The sequence below is a fragment of the Herpailurus yagouaroundi genome, unplaced genomic scaffold, assembly GCF_014898765.1.
Source record: "Herpailurus yagouaroundi ecotype Mexico unplaced genomic scaffold, PumYag 77, whole genome shotgun sequence".
Lineage (NCBI taxonomy): Eukaryota > Metazoa > Chordata > Mammalia > Carnivora > Felidae > Herpailurus > Herpailurus yagouaroundi.
The window spans coordinates 90,409,332-90,418,875 of NW_024412388.1; positions in this window are offsets into that span (position 1 = coordinate 90,409,332).

Consider the following 9,544-nt stretch of genomic DNA (forward strand, 5'->3'; position numbering starts at 1 on the left):
AGCCCAGAGCCTGACGCGGGGCTCGAACTCACGGACCGCGAGATCGTGACCTGGCTAAAGTCGGACGCTTAACCGACTGCGCCACCCAGGCGCCCCGAGAGAGACAATCTTAAGTAGGCTCCAGGCTCAGCATGGAGGCCAATACAGGGCTTGATCCCATTACTATAGGATCATGACCTGCACCAAAATCAAGAGTCAGATGCTTAACTGACTGAGCCCCCCAGGTGCCCCTATAATCCTTTTAATATAATGTATGGATCAGTTAGCTTGTATTTTGTTGAGGATTTTTGCTTGTATATTCCTAAGAGATATTGGCTTGTAGCTTCCTTTTCTTGGAATTTTGTCTGGTTTTATTAGGGTAATGATGGCTTTATAAGAATAAGTTTGAAGTAGTCTTTCCTCTTCTTTTTTTGTAAGAATTTTAAAAGGATCATTATTAATTCTTTTTTAAGTGACTGGTATAATTTACCAGTGAACCCATTTGGACCCGAACTTCTCTTTGTTATAACGTTTTCAAGTATGGATGTTTTTACCTGATAGTTCTGCTCAGATTTCCTTTTTTCTTTTTTTTTTTTTTTTGAGTCAGTTGTTAATGAGTGTTTTTATAGGAATATGTCCTTTCATCTAGGTTTATTTAATTTGCTGTCATCCAGTTGATCATAATATTCTCTTATAATGTTTTTTATATCTGTATTATTTCCTATTTTAATATTTTGAGTATTTTATCTTTTTTCCTTAATCAACCTACCTAAAAGCTTGCCACTTTTGTTGATCTTTTCAAAAGACCAATTTTTATCTCATCAATTCTATTGTTTTTCTATTCTCTATTTCACTTATTTCTGCTGTAGTCTTTATTATTTCCTTTCTTTAGCTCACCTTGGACTCAGTTTGGTTTTCTTTTCCTAACTATAGCTTAAAGTTAGGTTCTTAATTTGAAATCCTTATGTTTTTATTTTTATTTATTTATTTATTTTTAAGTTTATTTATTTGAGAGAGACAGAACCATTGTTAGTTGGGGAAGGGCAGAGAGAGAGGGAGAGAGATTGAGAATCCCAAGCAGGCTCTGCTCTGTGAGCACAGAGCCTGACGTGGGGCTCATACTCACTAAACTGTGAGATCATGACCTGAGTCGAAACTGAGAGTCATAAACTTACCCGACTTAGCCATCAGGAACCCCATGAAATCTTTATTTTTTTTAATATAAACTTTTTTTAAATTTTTAAAAAATATTTATTTATTTTTGAGAGAGACAGAGACAGAATGTAAGTGGATTAGGGGCAGAGAGAGAAGGAGACGCAGAATCCGAAGCAGGCTCCAGGCTCCGAGCTGTCAGCACAGAGACCGACACGGGGCTCGACCTCACAAACTGTGAGATCATAACCTGAGCCAAAGTGTGAGATCATGATCTGAGCCAAAGTCAGGTGCTCAACCAACTGAGCCATCCAAACGCCCCTAATATAAACTTTTACACCTATAAGTTTCCCTGAGCACATCTGTCACTGCATCCCATACATTCTGGCATACTGTCTCTTCATTTTCAGTTATCTCACAGTATTTTCTATTTTTTCTGTTGATTTATTCTTTGATTCATTGGTTGTTTAATATGTAATGTTTTATTTTTGCAAAATTGTAAAATTCCAATTCTCTTTCTGGTTTTGATTTCTAGTTTCATTATTTTCTCATCAGAGAAGATACTTTGTGTAATTTAATCCTTTTAAACTTACTGAGACTTGCTCTGTGAAATAACATATGATCTACCCTGAAGACCATTCCATGTGTGCTTGACGTAATGTGTATTCTGCTATTGTGAGTGATGTCTTCTACATATGTCTATTAGGCCTACTTGGTTTGTAGTATTATTCAAGTATTTTATTTCCTTATGGATCTGTCATGTTCTTTCCATCATTGACAGTGGGGTAAAGTAGTTTGCAATAGTTTTTGTAAAACTATCTAATTCTCTCTTCAGTCCTGTCAATTTTTGCTGATCAGTTGTAGGTGTGTATGTATTGATAAATGTTATATCTTCTGATAGATTGGCCTTTCCTCTGTTTAAAATGTCCTTTTTTATAACTTATAGTAACATTTGACTTAAATTCTAATTTTGTATACTAATGTACTATCCAGCTTTCTTTTGTTAATGTTTGCAAGGAATTTTCCCCCTTCTTTTCACTTTCAATCTGTATTAGTCAAAAGTCAGTCTTTCAGGGGCACCTGGGTGGCTCAGTTGGTTGAGTGTCCAACTTCGGCTCAGGTCATGATCTCATGGTCCGTGAGTTTGAGCCCCACGTCAGGCTCTGTGCTGACAGCTCAGAGCCTGGAGCCTGTTTCGCATTCTGTGTTTCCCTCTCTCTCTGACCATCCCCCATTCATACTCTGTCTCTCTCTGTTTCAAAAATAAATAAACATTAAAAAAAATAAAAAAATAAAGTCAGTCTTTCATAGATAGTTTGTAGATGAATAAAGTCTTTACAAATCCATTTTGCCTATCTATGATTTTTATTAAATAAATATTAATACATTTTTATTTAAAGTGATTACACATAAAAAATAATTGGTTTGTCATTTTTCTATTGGTTTTCTCTATGTCATATATTTTCGATTCTCATATTCTCTATTACTCTTTTTTGTTTGATTTTCTTTTTGTAGTGTGGCATATTTGCTTCTTTTTAATTACTTTTTCTGTATAGTTTTTAGGTATTTTATTAGTGGTTATGTAGAGATTCTAATTAACCTCTTGTACTCATAACAAGTATATGTGTGTATGTACATGTGTACATTTGTGTATATATTTATATATATGCATATATGTTTATATATACAGCAGTTATATAAATATATATATACACACACATACATATATACATATATAATGGGTTAACAGTATATTGATTTTACTTAGTAGTTCTCTATATTAAGAGGAACATAAACTCATTGCAATGTGAACATATAAATGTGTAGTAAAAGTGAAGGAAGCATAAAAATCACATTATATGCAGAGACAGAACTATATCATGCTTTAGAAATTACAATATGCTTCCATGAATTATAGATTATTTAACCAGTTCAACTATTCCATAAGCTAGATATACTTTTGTTGTGGTTGTTGATAGTTAAGATAATTGATGCAAAGAGCTCGAAGACATATAGGTAGTAAGTGATTACACTGAATCTGAAATACAGGTCTCTTTAAGCCTCTAAATTCTTTGCTTCCTACTCTTTTATAAATATTTTACAAAATAATCCATCTTTAATTATCCATATGCAAATTATCAACATCACGGTCACCAACTCATATATCAAAACTTTCTGATATGTTTTAGTTTGTTTGTTTACCTTCAATTCTAATTTCATTTATGTAAAGTTTTCATGTTTGGAAAATTAGCAAACATAATTTTTACATGACAGTAGTTTGTAATAATTATCATTCTGTTAATTTTATAAATCTAAATTAGCTGTATCTTACATTTTAGGGATAATTTTTTTCCTTCAGCTTTGTAGTATACAGAATTTGTCCAAATCTATGGAGCATATCTGTATGTGAAATGAATGAAATACTGCCTAATACTTGGTAGGATTTAGGTATACCAACTTAGATGAAGAAAAGCTGTCAGGTATGACAAATATATTGATTTTTCTTGCTTGGAAATCAGTTCCCCCTCTTCCACAGTTTTTCTCAGTTCCTATTTAAATTAGTTGAATGTGAGCCAGTCCTATTCAGGTTCATTTGAACATGCAAAATGACCAAATAAAAACATTTTCTCTGAAGTCTTACAAGAAATTGATAAAAAAAAAAATAACTGTTGGTAAATCATAAAACTGGTCCATGCAAATACAAAGTACCTGTGAGAAGAAATATAAAGAGGCCAACATAAAAATATAGGGGGAAAAAAAAGAAAGATTATTTTGGAAGCCGTCAATATTTTGTTGTAGGTGTATTTTTGCCATAAATCTACCACCATATTCAATCAATGCACTGCAATCCTGTAGTATAATATTTTAATTATCAGCTGTGTTCTCTATTCTTTAAATTAATGAATACCAGAACAACTTCTCCTATTACTCTAATGAGGCAAACTTGTAATCCTTTCTGACTTGCTTACACAGTGCTATTAACCATTTCTTAGTAACTATAAATCAAAAAGTCATTTAATCTTTACCTTATTGACATGAAATCTATCTTAACTTTGTTAGCTACACAGTTCTCCAAACTTTCAACTTTCAAGTTTCCCAAATCCCATACTAATAAATGGTTTATTCACCTTTTTCCTTGCCTTAAGACATTTTTTTTTCCTACTGGTGTTATGTAACTTTTAGTATTTTAGATTTATTTTTTTTTGTTTGACAGAGAAATAGATAAGATCTATATACCTCAGAAAAGGAAATGTTGGTGCGCTTCAGTAAAACACACAAGTGAAGAGAGAAAAAAAATCTCACAAATAGAATGGATAATATTATAGAACAAGCCTAGATAAATGGTACAACCATGGTTACAGAGTACCAGAGAGGCCATGGAGTTGTCCCCAAGCAATTGTGTGGAGTGTGTGTGTGTATGAGAGAGAGAGAGAGAGAGAGCAAGAGTGGGAACTAGAGAGACTGAAAGGGAAGGAGGGAGGGAGGGAGAGAGGTAAGGGGGAGGGAAGGAGGGAGAAAGAGAAAAAGAGAGAAGGAAAAGATGAAATCTGGAAGAAAACAGAGACAGGTTGGTAGGTAAGTAGAGACAGACAGATATATTCATTGATTATAATCAGATTACTGTTTGTGTTTCTTATATCTAGTTAATTTCAATGAACAATTTTTCATTGGGTGAACTGCATATGAAAAAATTAATAAATGCATTAGTAAGCTAATTTAGTCTTTCATCCTTAGGCTGGCCCTGTTAAGATGGTAGAGGTGGGGTTATCACAGCTAGGAAAGTCATTATCACTTTTGTGTTTGTTCTTCTTATTGGAACAAAATGGTTTTTCTTCCAAAGTGGGCAAGCTCACTAACTGCCCTTTTTATACTTCTCTCAAACTGCCAGAATAAATACTGTTAAATAATGTCTTCCTCGTTCATAGAGGACATGATCAGTCTGAGCAAATTCACAATGAATAGTGTTTAAGCATGCTGTGTCACCTGCATGGCCTTTCCTTTTCAATTAAAAGAATTCCACAGATTAAATCATAAGAATATATTAATGAAATATGCATAGCTTCTAATTAGGAAGAGTGGCACACTTTTATGGGCATTCTTGAATTTTTAAAGAATAAAAGGAAGTGGACTGAGTTCACAACTTAAGTATTGTGTGGCACAATAGACAACAGTACTATACAGTATATAAAAGAATCTGCCATGGTGCTTTGTCTTTTTAATTAATAGCATGAAAAATTGGATCAAATTATCTTCCACCCAGCATCTTATTATGGTCCAGTCTTATGTAACATTAATTTATCGTAAACAATTTCCTAGTGTGCTATCAAATTTTTTTCCAGCCAAGCAAATTCATACTTGGAGTTCATATGATAGGAAATAGAAAAATGTCATTTTTTTCATGGTTGCATAAAGACTGTAATGATTCAGTAATAATCAGTAATTAAGCATCCATCCCCAGAGAGTAAAATTTCAAATTACTAATTTAAGAAAAAAATACTGCTGAAAGTTTGTGGAATACAGCCACTTAAAATACCAATTTTAGGGGCACATGGGTGGCTCAGTCGGTTAAGCGTTGACTTAGGCTCAGGTCATGATCTCGCGGTTTGTGGGTTCAAGCCATGTGTTGGATTCTGTGCTGACAGCTCAGAGCCTGGATCCTGCTTTGCATTCTGTGTTCTCTCTCTCTGCCCTTCCCCCGCTCATGCTCTCTGTCTCTCAAAAATGAAAAACGTTAAAAAAGTTAAAATATTAATTTAAAATTTTGTAAACATATACAGGTAAATTTATTTGCTATTGATTGTAACTGTCAAAAATAAAATAGCTCTTTAGATTGGGATTTGGTCTTAAACATTTGTGTTCTTTCGGGGTGCCTTGGTGGCTCAGTGGGCTCTGGATTTCAACTCAGGTCATGATCTCACTGTTGCAGGGTAGAGTCCTGTGTTGGGCTCAGTGCTGGGCATGAAGCCTGCTTAAGATTCTCTCTCTCCCCCTCATTCTGTCCCTCTCCCCTACTCATTCTCTCTCTCTTTCTCTCTCTCAAAAAAAAAAGTTAAAATAAAAATTTGTGTCCTCTCCCAGAAAACTAAGTATCTTAAGCCTAATGGTACCCAACACATATTTAATAAATTAGTAGATAATTATTTTATTATCAGATTTGCATTCAATTTACATATGTTCAGTTATTGTGGACAATGAAATTGCTCTCACTCCTACAAAATACACACGCACAGATATTACTTCAAAATAGTATATATATATATATATATATATATATATATGTTTGTGTGTGTATTTAGTAGAACACTAAAAAGAGATCTTAAGTATGAAGAAGAAAAATAAGCCTTCAAATGAAAAATTTAATGAGATGATATTTATAGATGCTTCTTTATTTTGAATCTTTTAACAGGTTCAGGTTGTTCTAAAATCCTAAAAATAGTCTATCATCCGTAAAGTTTAAGAAAATGTGTAGAATTAAAGGGAATAAACACTAAAGACATTGTCCAGAAATATTTCTGCAACTAATTGTCCATATTTCTCCAGAAGAAACTGTTGACAGAAGCAGATTATATAGAATAAGAAGTGTCTTAATATGGAGTTCTTCCATATGCCAATAATGCTTGAAAGGAGAAGAAATAGAATTTTCCTGTGGAGTAAATTACCCATGCACTGTATAGTTTTGGTTTTTCCTTTGCTGTGACACCCATGTCTCAGGGTAGATAGACGAGTTCTTGTGATTCTAGTGTGACTGTAGTGAGAGAAGCTAAGTTTGTTGTCTTAGTTATATATGCTTATATCTCAGAAAACCTGGTACATGATAGGCATGAAATAAATTACAACTAAACAACGAGTGAATATGGGAAGAACTCTGATTTGTATTCTAGAGAATCTTGAAAAAGTTATGGTGGCTTTCTTAACAGGTTTATCCTCATGCAATTAAAATACTAGGATAGAAATCAGAGGAAAAGTGTTGTATTAGGATATTTAACCCTTTTTATGTGAATTTGTACTTGAGTTGTTACCCTGGTTCTCTTGGTACATCCTGGGGATATTTTCCAAGATACTTAACACTTTAAGGGAGCATATACATATATCATATAACATATATTTGTATGTATATTTACATACATTCATGTACATGCATACACACACAAACACACACACACACACACACACACACACACACACACACACACAGACCAAAGAGTGAATATTTAACTTTTAAATTATACATCATATGTTTCAGATATACCTTGTATCTGTTTATATTTTGGAACTGATTTGAATCTGTTTGAGACTATCATTACTGTTAAAAGCTATGGAAATCTTGGATTAAGAGCATTTCAAAGACTTTTTGACTGGTTGAGTCAATTTTGTTTCCTAAGAGGATCTCCATATGATGCCTGGCTCACAGAAGACACTCCTGTATATTTAAGGAAGAAGTCATCAAGTCCATCCTTCCTCCCTTCTCTCTTTTTTTAAACTTTAAGTATATTAGAAGAGTAGAAGGAAATGGCAATGTACAAAAGAAAGGCTAAAAGTTGTCTCACATGCTGCAGTCTGTCACTGTCCCCAGATCTTATTTATTCTCTCCCCAAGAAAGTTCACTGATCACTATATCCCCTGATGTTTATGTCTTTTCTTCCTTCCTTCCTTCCTTCCTTCCTTCCTTCCTTCCTTCCTTCCTTCCTTTCTTTTTCTTTCTTTCTTTCTTTCTTTCTTTCTTTCTTTCTTTCTTTCTTTCTTTCTTTCTCTCTCTCTCTCTCTCTCTCTCTTTCTTTCTCTCTCTCTTTCTTTCTTTCTTTCTTTCTTTCTTTCTTTCTTTCTTTCTCTCTTTCTCTCTTTCTCTTCTCTTTCTCTTTCTTCTTAACTTCCCTCATAGCTACCACTATAGTCTGGAAACTCATGACTCATGTATAAATCATTAGCCATGTGAAACTTTCATAATTTTTATTTCTTTGCTTATATTTTTACTGTTAAGTGTTCTTATGTCCTAAACACTAACCCTTCACCACAACCATATTCTTTTACTATTTAGTCTTAATGCTACAATGTAGTAAGTGTTCTATTAAAATGTTCTTGGGGCGCTTGGGTGGCTCAATCTGTTAAGCGTCTGACTCTTGATTTTGGCTCAGGTCATGATGTCATGGTTTGCACATTTGGGCCTTGATTAGGGTTCTGTGCTGACAGTGTGGAACCTGCTAAGGATTCTCTCCCCCTCTCTGTCTGCCCCTCCCCTGCTCACTCTCTCTCTCTCTCTCTCTCTCTCAAAATAAATATACTTTAAAAAAATTTTTTTTAAATAATTTAAATAAATTTTTAAAATGTGTGTTATTTTTGGGGGACAAAGAGGAATAATCAATAGATAAGAAGATATGGGAAGAAAAGATAAATGTCCAAGACTCAGAAAAAAAGGAAAAGAGACATGCTCCTCCATCTCCCTCTTTAATTTAAATTTTGAAATGAGCCTACTTTGCACACTCATATAGTGTGTACTGTGTACAGTCTCATAAACATAACATTTATGGGAATGTGAAAAGTCTGGTGAAGTTAACCGGGGGGGGGAGGGGGGTCTAGAAAATCTCTGTGATTGTACCATGTATTCTTATCAATGTTAAAGGAAAGAAATTGGGGTTTAAGGAAATGAGTATCTGTTCACTCTGTTGAATTTTCTTCTGAGCATACTAACACTCAGCACTTGATACATAATTACAATCAGATACTTCCTACTGGCAACTAAAAGGTTTCCTACTATTAATAGGTAAAATGTTATTCTGAGTTATTTAAAAAATTTTTAAGATAGACAGGTAAAACTTTAAAAAATCATAACTAACTATGATGAAACATTTGTTCTTCATATCACAGATAGCGTTTTGATAACTAGGTCAATTTTTGTGACTTTTTTTACTTTGTAGTCTATTGTGACTTTTCCAGTTTGATTATATTTTATTAAAATAGCTGAATGTTTCTAGCAGAACGTAGTCTGAAAAAAAGCAACATATTTGCTTTCCAGAGAGTTCTGAAGCATATTTGATTGAGAACAATCAAGCAGATGGGTTCCGATGAATCCTGTATGATTGGTCAGTATAGTTTCTACCACTCAGTTGTGAAGTTATTAAAATACTTATAAATATTGATTTTAGACATTTTGGGGAGCCTCAAATTTAAATCCTGGGTGAGTTTAAATCGGTACTGAACAAGGAGGCAGGAATCCTTGATGTTGATCCTCTCTCTGCTATGAACTGACTTTAAATCACCTTTATGATCTTGTATACATAAATTAACTTCCTCATGACTCTCTTTCGATATATTAGGTAAGAGAATTGAGAATATACTTAATTTTTGTGATGGCAGTGCTACCAATGTTTTAGTGGGATGGGTCTTTTCCAATCAGCCTTTTCATCTCCAGTCACTC